Source organism: Triturus cristatus, chromosome 6 (assembly GCF_964204655.1).
Source record: "Triturus cristatus chromosome 6, aTriCri1.1, whole genome shotgun sequence".
NCBI classification, from domain to species: Eukaryota; Metazoa; Chordata; class Amphibia; order Caudata; family Salamandridae; genus Triturus; species Triturus cristatus.
In genome coordinates, this window is record NC_140589.1 from 1,187,856,031 (window position 1) to 1,187,874,363 (window position 18,333).

Sequence of the window (18,333 nt, forward strand, 5' to 3'; positions counted from 1 at the left end):
CCTCAAGGCTTTCTTCTTTACCCCTTTCTTTTATTTCTTTCTTCAAGTCTTCTGAGTCTTTCAAATTATTTTGACTGACAATATTGCACCTTAGTTTTCCACAGTTCTTTTAGGTGGTTTCAATTTGCTTTAATCAATTTGCTCAGTGTCAGTACTGTCTTTTTCTTCACTTGGATCTGTGCTCTTAATTTCTTCCAAGATAACGTGTGTCAATTCCGGTGCTGTGTATTTCTTGCTTGTAATTCTTACTCTCTTTGTTTTTTGTTTTAAATCTTCTCCTGACTCTTCCTGTTCTGTCTGACTTGCGACCTTATTAATTTGCTCTGGTCTTTTCTTTATCTCCTTACAAGACTGTATTTCAGTCTTTTCACTCCACTTGGCCAATTGTCAACTTTCCTTGCTCTTTTAGCTTGAACTGATTCGTCACCATCCTTTTCTGACCCACATGTTCTTTTACTTGACCCTTTTCTTATTTGTTCTTTTTCTCATCTTTCAGTAATTTTCCCTTCTTCTGGTTCAACAGTAATCTCTCTTTCTGCTGGTTCAACAGCAGACTCACGAGACCCAGTAGCTGGTGCCCAGTCAACTTGACTTGTGCTTGGCTGTTCATCATCAGTTTGTTCTACAGAATCTGTCACTTTAGATTCAACAGCTTCACACACTTCAGCCTCTGATTTTTGTCTTTGGTTTACCAGTTGCTGCTCTTCTTGTCTTTCAGGCAGACTTGGGGCTTGTCTGGTATAGCTCGCATGAACCCAATTTGGCAAACCACCACACTTCACGGCTGTCGTCGTCACCAGAATTACTTGGTAAGGTCAGTTCTACCTGGGTTCTAAACACAATTTCCTCATGTGTTTTGTCATGAGAACCCATTCTCCAGGACTCAGATCATGAGCTTGATTCAGCAGTATCATAGTAGCATTTTCTCCAACCTGGTGGGACACAGAAGGCACCAGATCAGCCAATCCTCTGCAATAATCAAGTACTAGGTCATCAGTTATATTCATCAGTTTGTTCGCTGGTACAATTGCTGTCTCATTGCTCTTCCCATAAGGACTTCATGAGGATTCAATCCTGTCTTTTTGTCAGGTATGCTTCTAAAACTCATCAAGACAAGGGTAAAGCGTCAGGCCATCTCAGTGTAGTGGATGTACACACCTTTCCTAACCTAGATTTTATTGTGCCATTGATCTGTTCAACAACTCCAGATGCTTCGGGTGGATAGGCACAATGCAGCTTCTGCTCAATTTGTAATGCTGCACAAATCATCCGAATTACCTCATTATTAAAATGGGTTCCTCTATCTGTTTCTAAGGTGACTGGAAATACGAATCTCAGATCAGTTATCTTAGAAGTAGCTTGGCTACAGTAAGAATATTGTTTCTTCTCATGGGATAGACTTCCACCCAGCGAGAGAACAAGCAGACAACAACCAAAACATATTTTAGCTCATTACACTGGGGAAGCTCAATAAAATTCTACTGGAGTCGGGTGAATGGACCTTCTGCCTTTCCAATTCGTCCCCAACTAACAACTATCTTCCTGGCTGGATTCTGCAGCTTACAGGTGACGCACCTCTGGCAAAGACTCTCTGCAATGACCCTGTCCTTTGGGTTAAACCATGACTGCTTGAATAGCCTGATCATTGCATCTTTTCCAACATGTGCAATTCCATGGTATACCCTTGCCATTTGCGAAAGTAATCATTCTGGCATGACTGGCCTTTCTTCTATGTAAACCCACACTTAAGCCTCTGCTCTCTTTCTGCAGCCTGAATGTACCCAAATTTCCTTTTCCTCATCACTTGCTTCTTCTTGCAACTGTCTAATTTCATCCCAAGTTTCAAATGATGAAGAGAACATCAGATGGCAATTGGTATATTCTATTTCCATCCCTCTGTTTAGGGCTATTAAAAAAGCACATTTCACAGTTTACCATCCACCTTTGCACCATCCCATATTAATACTTTCTTAGCAAAGCTTAAAGCAAAAGCGGCATTATTTATTTTTAATGCAAGATGCGAAATGCGGCTGAGTCATGCATTATTTTTGTTTCTTTTAAAACGCAATGGAAATGCAGCCTGGTTCTTTCATGCATTAGTTCACATTGGTGCACACATGCGCAAAGCAATTTCCTATGTGTTTCATGTGATTTGCATATTAATTTTCCACTGCACACTGTTAGTAAGTATTATGGGGTGTCAATTCAAGCAGGTTTCTTTTTGCGAAACCCTGCTCCATCACAAACCTTAAGTGAGATTTATGAAGCAACACAAGGCCAAATTGCGGGGACCTGTGTGACCCCATACATCTGGAGTAAAGCAATGCAGCACAAATCGATGCATTGCCTCACTCTGCCCTAGGAAGCATTTCATGGGCATTGCATTGATGTTCCGAGGCAACTCCTGTTGATTTTGATGCATTCCCAAATATACCAGAATTGCTAAATCTTGGAATGCACCAAAAAGGTAAACCTCGAGAGGAGAGGCGTAATGAGGAGAAATATCTTTATTTCTTCTCATTACTTCCTCTTTCAATGTGTGCTGCAGAAGGCAGCACACATAGATTGTGGAATATGCCTCTCAGGATTGTTTTTCTACAGGAAGGTGCCCTTTTATGCCTAAAAACAATGCTGCATGCAACAGATGAAACCTGCCGCCATGGTGCAAGGGTGCAAGTGTTGACGCCAGGCTGCCAAAAGGGCACCAGCTCCCGGGGAAAAGACAGGAATGCACCATATTTACTCAAATGCAGCATATTCCTGCCCTTTCCCTGTCACACAGTGCATCCCAGCAAGGTGACTTGCTGTGCTGCACTGGGACAAGTTCCTAAATCTAGCCCGCAGTTTTGAAAATTGAGGATGAAGTGGAGACATATTTCTGGGTGATCTGTTAAATCTGGTTGGGCCAGTATCTGGAAACCTTTGCCCCATCAAGCCTACACAAAGTGTGAGAATAACACACATTCCATAGTTTTCACCTGGACACTTTTCCTACTTCGAGCAGGCGAAATGTTGGTTGAAAATCTGCAAAATATGGCAAAACGTATGGGAATGTGTGTGAAAACACACGTTGGCTCATGTTAGTCCCCATTATCTTGTATTCTGGAGTAATTGCTTCCATTTCAGAAATACCAATGCCCATGGTTACAGGAAATCTGGGGTGGGGATATTTGACTATAGTGCTACATGTAATTGCCTCCCTGAGGTGAGACCCCATACATATCTGAGAGAGGATATGGGACAGTACCTGACATACATCCCAGGAGTGAGAAGGGGTTAGACATGAAATTCAGATGAGCAAAGAGATAATCAAACATGATACTGGAAGGGATTACATGTGCTCTTTTGGAAAATGAAAGATGATATGGTTATAACCACTGCTTAATATGCCCCAAAACAATCAGCGTTCTGATCAATGCTAGCGATCTCTGCCTTACTACAGTGCTATCCTGTAAAGTCTGCAGCCCCCACCCATCTATGCTTGGAATTTACTTTATGGGGGATCTCATGCAAGTATCATCTTAGGTGGACGTCTACTTTTATGGCTGCTTGATCAATGGTCCAATGCAAAAGGCTGTATGTCCTCTCAGTCTTCTATCTAGTTAATGTGTTTGAGTGATACATTGGCTGGGTTTAACTATGCAGTTCTAAGGCACGATACATGCTCTCAGTCTTGCAGTTAGATCGTTGTATTGCCTGTCTATGGCAAAGTGCTGTTTAGCATTATGGCAGTCATCAGGCACTCTTCATGGTCACATGGCAAAGTCCTCTGGCAGCGGGAGCAGTGTAGCAGAGACAGCCCTGCCTTTTGGGTCACATGGGAGTTGCACTGTGGCAGACTGGCATCAGCACTCATCCCTTCTTGGCATTTGTGTTATTGGAGAAACCCATAGCTGCAGCAATGATGATACCAGGACACACAGTTCTTCCGTGACACCAGGGGCCGTAGTACATAATGTGCCCAGGGGTCACAACAGGCATTTTTGCCCATTTTGTGCAACACCGGGGCACTTTGGTATTACAGAAGGGGTCACAGACGCTTGCCCCATGCAAATGAGGGAATCCCTTCGTCTCTGCACTGTATTACCGATGTGGGTTCAGAGGCAAAGAAGCCCTCAGAAGGGGCACTGACAGTGCGTCATCTAAAAGTTGGTGCACTGTCAGTGTGCCTCCTGAGAGCAGCCCTCTGGAGGGGGGAAAGGCTGTCCTAGGGACCTCCAGACATCCCCTTGCAGGCGGGTGCAGTCAGTGACTGCACCCGCCTGAAAGGGGATCTCTATTCCCCTTTAAGAGTGCAGGTGGGTTGCCGCCTGCACAGTGAAACACAGAGTGGTTTTAAAGCAGCCGCTCAGTACTTCACGTCAATGAGCTGCCCCCAGGACAGCACAAGTTTGCAGCTGCCCTGGGGGCAGCACAGTCCCCATAATGCGGCACACTTACCCTCATTGCACCGGGCGCACCTTTTTAAAGGTGTGCCTGGTGCAATAAAGGAAAGTGTACCACTAGTGTATTGCAGCCCAAGGTTGGCCCCTCAGGCCATGGCATCTTATGGTGGAGATGCCAGATTGCACACTAAAGATTAAAGTTAATGTTACTTCAGGCTGTTCACCAAATTAACAGCACAGGAGGTAACTCCTTTAGCTTGGGTTGGCACATGGTGCATTCCCACACACATTTTGGCTTCTTCTTGGTGTTCCTTGGACTGGGAACACAACTTGGTCTCTCCTCCTGGATAGTCTCAATTGCTGCTGAGCCATGCACTCTTCTCTCTTTGGACAGGTAGTGCTCATCAGACCAACAACTTCTCGAGCAAGTTGTTCAGACATCAGGTGATGTCCCTATGCCTCTGGGAGGAGAGTGTTTGTCACGTAGACTCCAGCCCTGGATCACAGCAGCTTTGTAAGTACGATGCACTTTTGGGGCAAGTATCAACAGTTAATGCAAACAATATCTATGAGAAATATCAGCATTTCCCACACTCCCCTAAGAACTTCACCACAACAAAGCAGTATAAACATATTACCCAATTTCCAGTTTAAACTCAAGCAATTAAGCATTTGAGCAATGCGGAGCATAAGCGGACAAAGAGCACTTCGGGTGGTATAGGGGATAAAGTTGAATGGGGGGGCCATAAGTTTGAGTCTTGGGCACCTAATCCCTACCATTACAAGGTTGAGTTCAAGCAAAGAGAGATCCTAATAGATCAAAGTGGATTGATATCATTTTTGGAATGTTCTATAAAATCAAGGTGTCTTAATAAGTCGCTAGTGGCGACCAATGTATGCCTCTCATTTCCTCTCTTCAGAGAGCCATGTTCTCTGCCAGTGACCATTTGAGAACCTCTCGCCACCACTGTGGGATTAAAGTGGGATATTTCTTATTGGCCAGAAGAATGGATAGGTCAATAAATCTCATAGTGCCCTTCTTGCTCTTGGGTCTAGAGAATGAGCCCAGTAAACAATGTTGGACTGAGGTAACATCTGTCCGTTAAGTGACCTGGGAGATGTCGGAAAACCCAACCTCCCTAGAACTGCTGCAGCACAGAGCACAACCAAAACATATGTAACATGTCTGCCTGAGACATTCAACTGCAGGGACAGGTGTCGGACATGTTGGGATCAAAATGGTGCAACCTATAGGGAGTTAGGTATATTCTAAGTAACATTTAAAACTGGATACATTTGAAACAGGCATTTCTCAAGACTTTCCAATGGTATTCTAGGATACTTGACAACTCAGAGGTGTTGAACGCATGTCGTAAAGACTCCTTTGACTTATTCCTCAAGTGAGCTAGGATCATCATTAGAATGATTTGTATAACCAAGCGACTCATCACCTTCCCGGTCCAATAGTGTAGAGTAGGCAATAGTAGATTAGTGTCAGGTTGCTGATCCATTACCGTCCAGTATATGACTAGTGTACATTTTATGGTGCAGTGAAGCAAAAAGTCCCCAGTGTGTATGATGTGTTGGTCTCTCAGGACTTGGAAGGACAAAAGTGCACCATAGGAAAATAAATCCCCTAATGTGGTAATGCCAGCTTCCTCTCATTCCGACAGTATTCCAGCGATAATTATTTTGAGTCCAGTAGGGGTCCCCTTGAGGTTAGAGCTGGGGAACAAGGGCTCAGCCCAGCTGCTCAGGAGAAGCCTGGCCTCAGTCAGCTCAGGTCATTTGCAATAATGTGGACTGTTATCCATAACCATGTATAAATATGCTCAGTAATTGGCATAAATAAAGCACTGTCAGAATTGTACCATCAATAACGTTTTTGAAATTAACATAACGTCTCCCTGTCTTTTTTCACACACCTTCAAGCCATATAAGAGAGAGCCGTAGAACCAACACTTATAGGATGCTGCACTTCCAGCTATAGAGTACAAACTTCAGCTTTGAGAGTGCTTTAATAATGAAGAAAGAGTCTGGCAGCACTTTTGCCCCAAGTCTGGCCTGCTTGTGCATGTCAGATTTTGAAAGTATACACATCTGCATAACAAATCCCTATCGTAACAATATTGTAATGTGGCGTAGATACATTGACGATATCCTTGTCTTCTGGAAAGGAGACAGGGAGGGATGTGCCCCTTTTGTGAACTGGGTTAATCACCTGAACCCTTTTCTGCATTTCACAAACAACATTTCTGAAACACAGATTTCCTTTCTAGATCTCTTGATCTGCCTGGAAAATGGGAAATTACACACAAAAACGTACACATCCTACAGCTAGCCATAGTGTACACCTCTATGGAAGTCACCGTCCAAGGGCCATACAGGAAAATCTGCCTTACGGACAGCTTTTGAGCCTATGGCGCAACTGAATTTAGGTCAGTGACTACAAGGACCAGGCTAGGGAACTAGCGGGCTATCTGAGGAATCAAGAGTACCCGAGCAAATGTGTTAAAAAAGCACAAAAACAAGCACAAAATAACAACAGGGAAGTCTTACTTGAACCCCACGATAGACCCAAGTCGTAGGTGCTCACATGCATCAGAACTTTCACTCCTAATTCAAATACCATACAAAGCATTATTAAAAAACATTGGAAGATAATATAAACAGGAAATCTCACTTTGGCCTCTCCAAGGTTTGCATACAAAAGGACAGCAAACTTGAAGGATTTGCTTGTACATACTAGGCCAAAGAGATTGCTTACCTCCACGCAGAAATTATTATGGAATTTACCCACTGTTACGGGACATAACCCTTGCGGACATTGTAATGTCTGTACCTCCACTGAGCCCACAAAAACAATCCAGTTGAAAAACACATGGTTGTGGAAACCAATTGCAACTCACGTAACTGCGTCTATATGATCACCTTCCCATGCCAGGGGAGATACATAGGAATGATGACATGAGCGGTCAAGGTTAAAAATGAAAGAGCACAGAAGCAACATTAGATGTGGAAAATCCAACACCAAAATGGGCACAAATTGCCTGACAGCTGGACACATTCCAGATGACCTGAAACGGATGGTCCTGGAAACATTTCCCCTCAGAGAAAAGATGTCCTTTTTCAAAAAGAACAATGGATATTCTGACTATCCACACATAAGGAGGGAATGAATGATGACATTTCATGTAGTGATGTGAACAGATCACCTCATCACCTGACAAAAGGTGACCTAAGACATACTAGAAATAGGAACGGGGGTTCCAGACACTAGGATGAACTGAGTTTCAAAAACCCCTGATGGGACCCAACACCGTAAGGACCTACTTACTCCACATAGGAATCCTTTGGGGGCAAATATACATGCACCAAAACACAAAAAGGAAATGAACATTAAGGGAATGATAGTCATATGCGCCAGGAAGTTCTGCATCCTGATCACTAACACTATCAATATAAGTATGACTGTGCGTAGGTGCCCTTAAAACACCACCAGGCAACCAAAATATTGGGCCATACACGATGTAATGAAGAACAGAGGCAGTCATAGATTGAAGATTTATTGTGTAAATCCAAGGCACTGGTGAGCGCCAGGCAACACAGCTTCCCATTCAGGACACCAGTAGAAACTGTCGACCTGGATTGGAATCTGTGAAGAACTGAAGAAGATTCTATGCCTCGCTCCACCTGTGTACATTTAAAGAATACAACACTTGGAACATAGAATGCATAATAAAAGCAACACACAACACATCCCCCTCCTTTGGAAATAAATAGTGGAGGAATGGGAGGGAGAGATGGAAAGAAAAAAAAAACAATAGTGGTAAGGGAAAAGGAATCATGCAATGAAAGGAACTACCTAACATATTCCTTCAGCCATGCTGGTAGAACTCTTTTCCTCTTACCAATGTCACCAATGTCTATTCTCCTGTCAACACCCTCCTTGACACATTCAGGGTTAAAGTTAGAATTACTCGGCACCGCCTCCCCCCTCCTCACAATAGGAGTGATATCTGGAGGAATGACATCTTCTTCTCTGACTTCCATGGTGACTTGGACATCCTTAGCTGATTCACCGTCCACAACACTTTCCGTTGGTACACATTCCTCATGACCCAAATCAGCTTGTATGTTACTGCAATCAAAATAATCCTCCACCCACTCAAAATTCGATGGATGTTCAAAAGTAGACGTTCCCTCAAAATGCTGCTGATCCAAATCAAAAGCAAAATTTTTTAGGTTCCAATCCCTTCAATTGTTATGCCTAATAGCATTACAAAGAACTTCTGCCACTTGTTGTGGTGCTTCAAACATGCTTTCACCTTTAGGAACTTTAATGGGACTTTTCATGCGAACCCAGTCACCAACTCTTACAGCAACAGCTATACTGCCATGACACACGTCATAATGTTCAACCATTTCTAAATTTGTCCTTACTTCTTCTGGTGACCATTGTTCAATTCCGCCTTTCATAATCCAATTGGGGCTAAACTTACATCTAGGCTTCCTACCTCTCATCATGATAAAAGGGGATAGACCCATGGCAGCATGCCTTGTAACCCTGTAAGCCCAAACAGCTTTTTGTATCTCTAATTTCCAATCTAAATGTTTGCTCATTGCAGCTTGGATTACACCTTTTAACACACGGTTAAAGCGTTCTACAGTGCCATTGCCACTGGGATTGTACAGTGAAGTTGTCTTATGCTGGATGCCACATTTCTGAAAATATTCTTTTGCAATTCTGGAGGTAAATTGTACCCCATTATCGCTTAATACACACACAAGCAAACCCTTTAAAACAAATAGCTTATCTAAAAACTTTAAAACACTGTGTGTGTCCACTTTATCTACTATCCTAACCATAAGCCATTTGGTGAATAAGTCAATTGCAACAATGCCATATTCTTTGGACTTACCCACTGGTCCAAAAATGTCTATCGCTATTCCTTTCCAAGGAAGACTAGGAATCAACCCTTCACTCATCGGAGGCCTCAAGGTCTTTAAGTATTTATCTGCAGAAGAACAAATTGAGCATTCTCTAACAAACTTCTCTACATCCTTGTCGATTCCTGGCCACCAAAAAATACCTTTAACCACCAACTTTGTTCTAACTACTCCAAAATGTCCTTCGTGGCACAACTGTAACACCTTCCTACGTAAAGTTTTCAGTGGAATTATTCTATCACCTCTAAGTAACAAATCTTTATCAAAGGACAATTCCATTCTTACATCCCAAAATGCTTTCTGTTCCTCATTAATATTGTGTTTCTTTGGCCACCCTTTACAAATATGGTTGGAAACTGCTTGTAAAACTTCATCCTTTGATTTTTCTTCCACCCATTCAGTTTTGGGAATGACTGGTGTGCCAGAATCTTGAATCAAGGCAATACTGAAATTACCCCAAGGATCATCCTCACATTTCTCAAGAGGTGCAGGTAGTCTGGACAAACAATCCGCTACTACATTATCTTTGACCGGTACATAAATAATTTTGTAGCTGTATTCCTTCATTCTCATGGATATTCTTGCACACATAACAATCACTCACATTCGGGTAATTCCAGAAGGGGGAACATGGCGGCCTGCTAGTCAGCTGGTCGCGGGTTGAGCTCCACCAACCTCTACAGCTGATCTCCCGCTGTTGTGATGCTGCTGGTTGTCGCTGTTTGACGTGATGTCGGCTATAATTTTGTAGCTGTATTCCTTGATTCTCATAGATATTCTTGCCAACCTTGCCGAAGCTCCAACACTACCCTCACTAGTCAAAATTTTTACCAAGGGTCGATGATCAGTGCGGATGGAACAGGCTTACCCCAATCAAAAGCTCTAAAATGTTCTAATGCCCAGGCACAGGCCAGTGCCTCCCTTTCAATAATGGGATATCCGGTCTCTACAGAGGATAAAGCTCTTGAGGCAAACAGAATAATCTTCTCTAAGCCATTACACATTTTCTGCGAAAGAACTGCACCCAGTACTTTATCGCTCTTATCAGTGGTCAAAAAACATTCTAAATTTGGGTCAAAACAACTCAGGGCATTCACATTATCCAAATCTGCTTTGATCATTGAAAACTCTTTTCCACACTCAACTGACCATTCAAATTTTGCATTTCTTTTAAAAAGTGAGCGTATGTTGTATACTTTGCTGACAAAGTTAGGTATGTACTTTGCACAATATTCTGTCATTCCCAAAAAAGATCTAACTTCATCTTTAGTACTTGGAGCTGGCGATCCCATAATAGCATTTATAAGTGAAGGTTTGGGTTTCACACCATCTCCACTAATAGTGTGTCCTAAATACGATACCTCTCTCTCTGCAAATTTACATTTGCTATGTTCCACACTTAACCCAGCATTTTGTAATATTTCCAACACCTTATTAAGGAAATCATCGTGTTCTTCCTTGCTCGTAGCAGCAATAAGGATATCATCCTAAAAAACTCACACCTTTTACTCCGCCAAAGAGCTTGTGCATCAGCCGCTGAAAAACAGCAGTGGCTGAGGCAAGGCCAAATGGCACACACCTGAACTGATAACACCCAAAAGGCGTAATGAATGCAGTGAGCTTTCTTGATTCAGGTGACAAAATTACCTGGTGATAGGCTGCTGATAGGTCTATGGTTGAAAACCAGCTAGCCCCTCTGAGTGAAGAAACCATTTTGTTAATCTTAGGTAGGGGACATTTTTCTATGACGATGTTATTATTTAAATGGCGTAAATCAATGCACAGACGGATTTTTCCATTGCTTTTTTTACGTGCGACGGCAACCGGAGAAATCCATTCAGAGCTCTCCACTTCCTCAATCACAGCCTTAGCTAACAGGTCTTGTAATTCCTTATTGACTTCGTCCCTTATAAGTATAGGGATCGGCCTTACCTTATGAACTTTAGGTTCTGACAGTTCCCTAAGTACTATTCTGTGTTCGAACCCTTTGAGTGCCCCTAAACTCTTCCCAAAAACTCCTGAAATTTTTATTAACCAATGAATCTCCCAATTGTTTCGGCCAGTATGAGTACTTTTTCCTCACTATTTGGATCCAGTATGATGTGTAGATTCTTTTGATCAAACCAACCAAGTACAGATGGTCCATGTTTTGCAACATGCAATTTACCTCTCGCTGACCTCCCCTTGAACAGAAATGTAAGCCATCTGAATCCTAGCATGTTAATTTTTTCCCCAGTGAACTTACCGGGCTCACATCAGTAGGATATAATTGTTGTGCAATTTTTCCCACAAATTTCTCTTTCCAAACAGCCTCATTTACAATAGTATATGGTGATCCCGAATCTGCGTACACACTAATTTTGACATTAATAGATAATTCACATATAGGTTTCCCTTTAACAGATTCATCTGAGACATTTATAACATAGTTCCCTTGTGAACTCTTAACACAACTGTCTTCATTGTCAACTCCAACGTCCTCTTCACCATCCCATACATACTTTACATTGCTTCTTTTATGGCACATTTTGCTATAATGGCCCATTAACCCACAAATATCACATTTCTTCTTTAAGGCTGGGCAATATTTACTAAACTCCAAATATTCCTTGCTATCGCAACAATAGCATCTTCTCTCATCTGGTTTCCATTCCTTCTGTATATTCTTTTGATGTTGATTTGACCAACCAACGTCCCATGGTGTGTTGACCTTGATTTCTATTTGAGTTCTGTAGTTTGAAAACACCACTTGAATCTTTTTCAGACTCCTTCACCACTGTGGCACATCTCCCTGACATTTCAGCTTTCCTCATTATAGCCAAAACATCTTCTAAGGGTGCATCCCCATTGACCCATAATCAATCTTGTATAGAAGATTTGTTATTGTGCATGACCAGTTGATCCCGAATGAGATCGTCATGAAGACTTCCAAACTTGCAATCTATTGCCAGCCTCTTGAGATCATCTAACCATTCATCCACAGGTTCTTCCTTATTTTGTTTCCCCTGGAAAAACTTATGTCGTACTACACAATACATACTTTCAGAGCAAAATATTTGTCAAGGTCTTTTAATGCAGCCTCAAACACATTCACCTCACCACCAGTGATTTTGGGCATCTGTGAATACGTTTTCAAACCTACAGGACCCAAAGCCAAAGAGTGAAGTAGCAAGCTCTTTTTCTGGTCTGGTTTCATCTTACCCTCCTCATCAATGGTTTTGATGTAATTCACAAAGTATTCTTTCCATAATACAACACTTGGAACATAGAATGCATGATAAAAGTAACACACAACACACAAAAACACATCTTAGGCAGACAGTGTGTCACAGTGGCCACTCCCACTGAACCACCACCCATGGGGTTCAGACATATATCCATCGGTAAATAAAATGGATCCCTTAAGAAAAATTCTCATACAGGAAACAATACCTGTACTGACAGGGACTCACAAACCTTAACCAACACTCAGTTGCGCAACATTGCTAAAAGCTAAGGCTGCTATTAAATTGAATATCAACAATTATAGGCAAAAACTTTAATTAAACTTGCCGTAAATAATCTCAGATAAGAATTCCTGCTCACTGATAAAGACATGCGCTAAAAGGACTGTCCACTGGCAGGGATCCAATTCCTCCTTCCAACATGGCGCATGAGGTCAGCAGCCTAGAATCCGCTCCCTAATGCGTTGCTCGCACATAGTCACGCCTTAGCTTTCCACAAGTAACCACACCTTCTCAGCTCTGGATTCCAATGAGGTGAACAGAGCCGGGGTAGGTTTGAAGGAGGACTCAAGCAAGCGCCCACGAACGTAGGACTGTTTTCCTCATATATTGACCTGCCAGACCACAGGTAGGAAGATCAACAAGTCTACTGAGCCCTCTCCCACTCCTCCCTTCTTTCTCTCCCTTTCTTTTGAACAGGACACTAATAAGCACCACACTCTGCCTCATCCTCGAGGGTCCAGTAGTTACCCAATTTGGGGTAAGTGAAACTTAGTTAAAACTATGCGGCCTACCAAGATTGATCACAACAGCGTACTGTCCTTGCTTAGGCATGTCATTGCCGTCGTTTAAGAGAACATAATTCACAGTACAGCTTTCTGATTGGTGAGATACTCTGCATGGGTTTTGTGTACCACTGAAGGGATGCGGAAAAAACCCAAAATATGTTATCCCCTGGCGAAATATATTGATGTCTTTCTGAAGCGATTTGTTCCACAGACCAAAGCGTATGTGAGAGATACGATGGACCTCATCTCCAAAGTGGAGCTCTCGGTGTTCGATGGAGACCAACAGTTGTTGGTCTCCTTGGACATCGAGAGTTTATATACGAATATACCACAAGATGAGGCATTGCTGGTGATGAGACAGGTATTGGACACCAGACCGAGACCGCACATGGTTCCTTCTGAATTTCTACTTGAATTAGCTACCATCTGCTTAAAAAATAATTTCTTTTCTTTCAAATCTGATTTGTTTTTGCAAGTTAAAGGTGTAGGGATGGGATGTTGTTTCGCCCACGAAATTGCCAATCTAGTGATGGATTTCTTTGAAAACAGGTACATCTTCAATGAGGAGACTCCATTCAGAGAACATATTCTTGAGTGGATTCGCTTCATTGACGATGTTTTTATGGTATGGAAAGGCACACAAGAAGAACTGGAACAATTCCATATATGGCTAAATAACCGTACCCCTGACCTCAAATTTACCAAAAATGTGAGTAACACACGTATCAATTTCCTGGATGTATGGATCATTGCTAGAAATGGTAAATTGGAAGTGGATTTATTCACCAAACCAACTGACAGAAATACTTTATTAGATTATTCATCAGGACACCCTCGTAACCTCAGGGACAACTTGCCCTACGGGCAGTTCCTGAGGGTACGACGGAATTGTACAGATAAAAACGATTACTTCAGGAATGCCAAAAATTTACAAGACAAATTGGTAAAAAGAGGTTACCCTAAGCGATTGGTGAAAGGAGCACTTAAACGTGCTTGGTACACACCCCGTGAAAATCTACTTATACCTAAAACTAAAAAGGAATCTGAACAACTGGTTTGTGTACTGACCTTCAGCCCTAAAGCTAATAAGGTCAAACAGATTATTCTGAGAAATTTGAGGCTATTGGACCATTTAAACATTCCGAAGCCCTTGTTTGCCTTCAGGCGTGGCAGGAATTTGAGAAACCATCTTGTTAAAGCTACTCGGCAAACATCTATACCCACTGACACTAGAGGTCTATTAGGGTTACCTAAAGTTGTAGGACACTTTAAGTGCAACAATTGTGTGGTATGTGTCCATACCAAGGATTCCAAAACAGCCATGATTCACGAAAAAATACACAAACAGTTGGTTTTTTCAAACTGTAATACGAAAAACGTTGTGTATTGCGTGACATGTCCGTGTGGATGTTCATATATAGGCCAAACCACACAAGCTGTCAAAATGCGGATTATCCAGCATAAATCCCGCATCCGATGCAAGACCTTGGGGGCTCCCATGGTCCAACATTTTTCGGAAAATGGACATAGTGAAAACGATCTGGAGTGGACTGTTTTAGCAACAGTGAAGGCCCCCACAAAAACATTACTAGAGACAAAACTCAATAGTCTTGAAGCCCGTCTGATAGAAAGATATCAGACCTCCACTAGGGGGCTCAATGACCGCGATGAGGTTTGGTCACTGATTGGAAATTAATATCGCCATATCAAGACCTTATTTGGGTGTTCTCTAAACAAATACTGTAAGGGCGCGCCATTGTGTAGGGTGCAACCGTTTACGTCAGCTTACTTTGTCCATGTTGCATAGATACTGCTGTATGCCTATGATGTATTACCTGGGTGAGTCATCTGTAGGGCTCTCCTCCATATTTTGGCTTAGAAAAGATATATTTGATGTATGTAGAAATGTTTAAATGTAGATTTGTATATATTGTATAGATTTTGTGTGTAGAAGGGAGGTGTGGGTCCCCCTGGTGAGTTGACCCTGCTGTGCTCACAACGCTCACTTTTTAAAATAATGTTTTCGCCCCTTCCTGTCTTCAATAGGGACCGATTCAGTTATCAGACTGGTTGAGCTGTTTATTTGCGGTTCGCTAGTATTATTTGTGGCTTGATTTCTCTCGCGTGCGGACTTTTACAACTATTAAACTCCTGTGTTGGATATAGCCTGTCACCTTTTAATTCACTTTGTAATTTGCTACGATCAGACATTCAGAAGAGTCACGGGTGATGAATAAGTCCTCTTTCTATGTCCTTGCAGGTAGAGGGAGGGCCTTAGGCAGAGCGCTAGTTGTTATATCCGGGTGTGACGCGTCACGTCCCGTTCCTTCGTTTCCATTTGTGGTGCGGACTGGCGTTTGAATTGTGAAACCCGTGTAGAGACTGACCTTCTTTAACAGAGTAAGTGCTATTTAATCCACAGTCGAGACCATCTATGACGGGCTAAAAATTGCAGAGCAGATTAGGCAGTTCCAATTTACATTCAGTTTTCCTTTCCCATTTGCTGTAGAAATTGCGTGGAGAAACGGTGGTATGACCTCTAGGGAAGGACCTGAATAGAAGCGCGATTAGCGTTCTATAAGGTATGTGAACACCTAAGTGTTTGATGAATGCTATATTTTTTTACGCAGTGCATATTGATTGGTTAACCTGGCAGCCCCAGTGATACTCTGTTTCCTTGTCGTTGGCAGAACACTTCCTCGATATCGTGCGAGTAGATTTGGAAGTGCTATATGTAGAAGATACATGTAAGTGTATCGAGACAGTAGGTGTTGGGATATAAGGTGCCCAGTCCCGCTTTTTGGCTTTTGGCACTTGTATTATGTGCATCAGGACGGTGGTCCATTCATATACATACTTGGTTTCGGTCACCCCTGTATACAATTAGGTAGTAGGTACACCTTGGTGAAGGATGATACTAGACACTTTCTGCCACCCTGTGTCGTGTGGCCCCTCTCATTTCCCCTTATCTACTTTGCCTTTATAAGTCACTTTGGGATGTAAGGTTTTTTAGGTCCCGGTGTGAGCACCTTGATTTGTGTGCACGGCTTGGTCAACACCCCTAGTCCTGGGTTTTTGTAGATATGATTAATGCTATTCCCCTCCTCTTTTATTGTTTTAGTTGTTATTTAACCCCTGTCCTGAAGAGGCCTCAAGCTTGCTTTGGCTGAAACGTGGTCACGTCGACAGATATTGGATGGAGGAGTCACCTGAACTCCAGTGATTCACAGACTGTCGTTGGGACACCTGAAATAACATTTGGGTCATAAGTTGCCCCCCCCTCTTTTTTAGCTTGACTACCTCCGAGTGGTCCGCCTGATACTTAGAAGGGGACACTGTTGAAAATTGCTTGCTTTTTGGGTTAATTGGTGTTTGTTTGACATTTAATTGATGTTGTGCGATATATGTGTTTGTATCTTCCTTTGTATAAACGCCTGTTTTCTTGTGATATATTGTAAATGATGCCAGATATATTCCAGATGATTATTTGATATTTTTGAAGGGGTAATTAAATGTGCCTTTTTCATGAACAATTGTGAGATATATTGTTTCCGTGATACTCTTTTTCATATATATACAAAATATGTTATCAAGCATATAAAGTGATCTCAAACAAAAAATTTGTAATTTGGTTTTAATATGTGTATTTTCTGTGTAATATTTTTTCCTCTTGTGTTTGTATTGCCTGTGTGGCCTGTTGAATGACTGTTAACCACAATCACAATGTATACATTGAGGAATCTTATCATTGAGTAGTGTAGTTTTGCATCGTTAGGTCTTGAAGAATTGCTGCCTGATCTGGGTGAACAGATATAGGTGAAACACATGTTGACCATATATATTTTGAAAAGAGCTACTCATGAGGCTTATTTCGACCAATGCACCCTGATTAAGCACTACACCTTTTAATTAGGTTAGTGAGTGCAATAAAAAATCTTACTTGACAAGGAACAACACTAAACCTATTTTAATTCACTTTTTGAAAAAACATCACTTTACGCACAAACCCCCCCCCCCCCCCACCCCACTTCCTCAGATGGCTACTAAAAAGATTTACGGCAAAGAGCCCAATCGTGGGTGTCCGTCAGGCATTGCAGCACTGGCCTGACTAGGAGCAAGCCCAGTGATGAAGCATGACACCCTGCGGGGTGTGTGAGGGCACCTGTTCCTGGATGGAGCATTTTCTTCTTACTGAAAGGCAAAGAAGAAACTCCCTTGTCTCTTTCTCTTTCTAAAGTTTCTGGAACTGCACACCCTCCTTGCTCACTGACTGAAAAAGTCTAGGGGGTCATATATTTCTGGACCCCACAAGCATGGGGCTGTTAAAGGCGAGAGCTGCTGTGGCTGACCCCAGAGTACAATAAAAACACATTGGTAGTGCCCCTGCCGTCTGTGAATATTTAATAAGAGACTTTAGCCTCATTCTTTTGCCACTGTGTATTTTCCATTTGGTTTCTTTTGTGGGGATGCCCGTTCCTACTCAGGAACCCTGATTTGCCATTATGTTGGGGCAGCACAGGGAGCCAACCCCCTGGCTGCCCTGTCGGGCAGTGTTTTTGTCACAGTGGTCACCTTGCCTCCAGACATGGACATGGGGAACTTGAGTGAGGCCACCACCATGGGGGTTCGTGAGATGGGGCCCTGGGCCCCTTTCTTCTTCTTGAAAGGGGGCAACAGCACTTTCTACTTCATTTTCGTGATGGGGCCAGGAATGAAGTCCCAGGCCCCCTCTGGCATAAACCTGCCCAGGGGTTGGGAACCCCTGACCCTCAAGAGCTCGGGATAGGGGCCCCATGCACTCCCTCCCAAGCTAGATTAATGTAGCTTGCATTGTCCCCCAGTTATTGGCTCTCCCTGATGAGTTTTGAAGAAGTTGTAGCGGAGCTTCACATACTCTGTTTCTGGGGTCAAAGGTCAAATCCGTTTACCTGCAATATTCCAGGCTCCGTTGGGCTGTTAAGCTCAAACCTGGACTCATTTACTCCT

General features: G+C 42.6%; 1 long non-coding RNA gene across 1 annotated transcript; it reads left to right on the forward strand.

Moving 5' to 3' along the window:
* The first annotated feature begins 717 nt into the window (after window positions 1-717).
* Window positions 718-16,817, forward strand: LOC146821158 (uncharacterized). Its single transcript, XR_014963123.1, has 3 exons — window positions 718-809; window positions 4,780-4,899; window positions 16,469-16,817. It is a non-coding gene; the product is annotated as an uncharacterized LOC146821158 (long non-coding RNA).
* The last annotated feature ends 1,516 nt before the right edge of the window (window positions 16,818-18,333 follow it).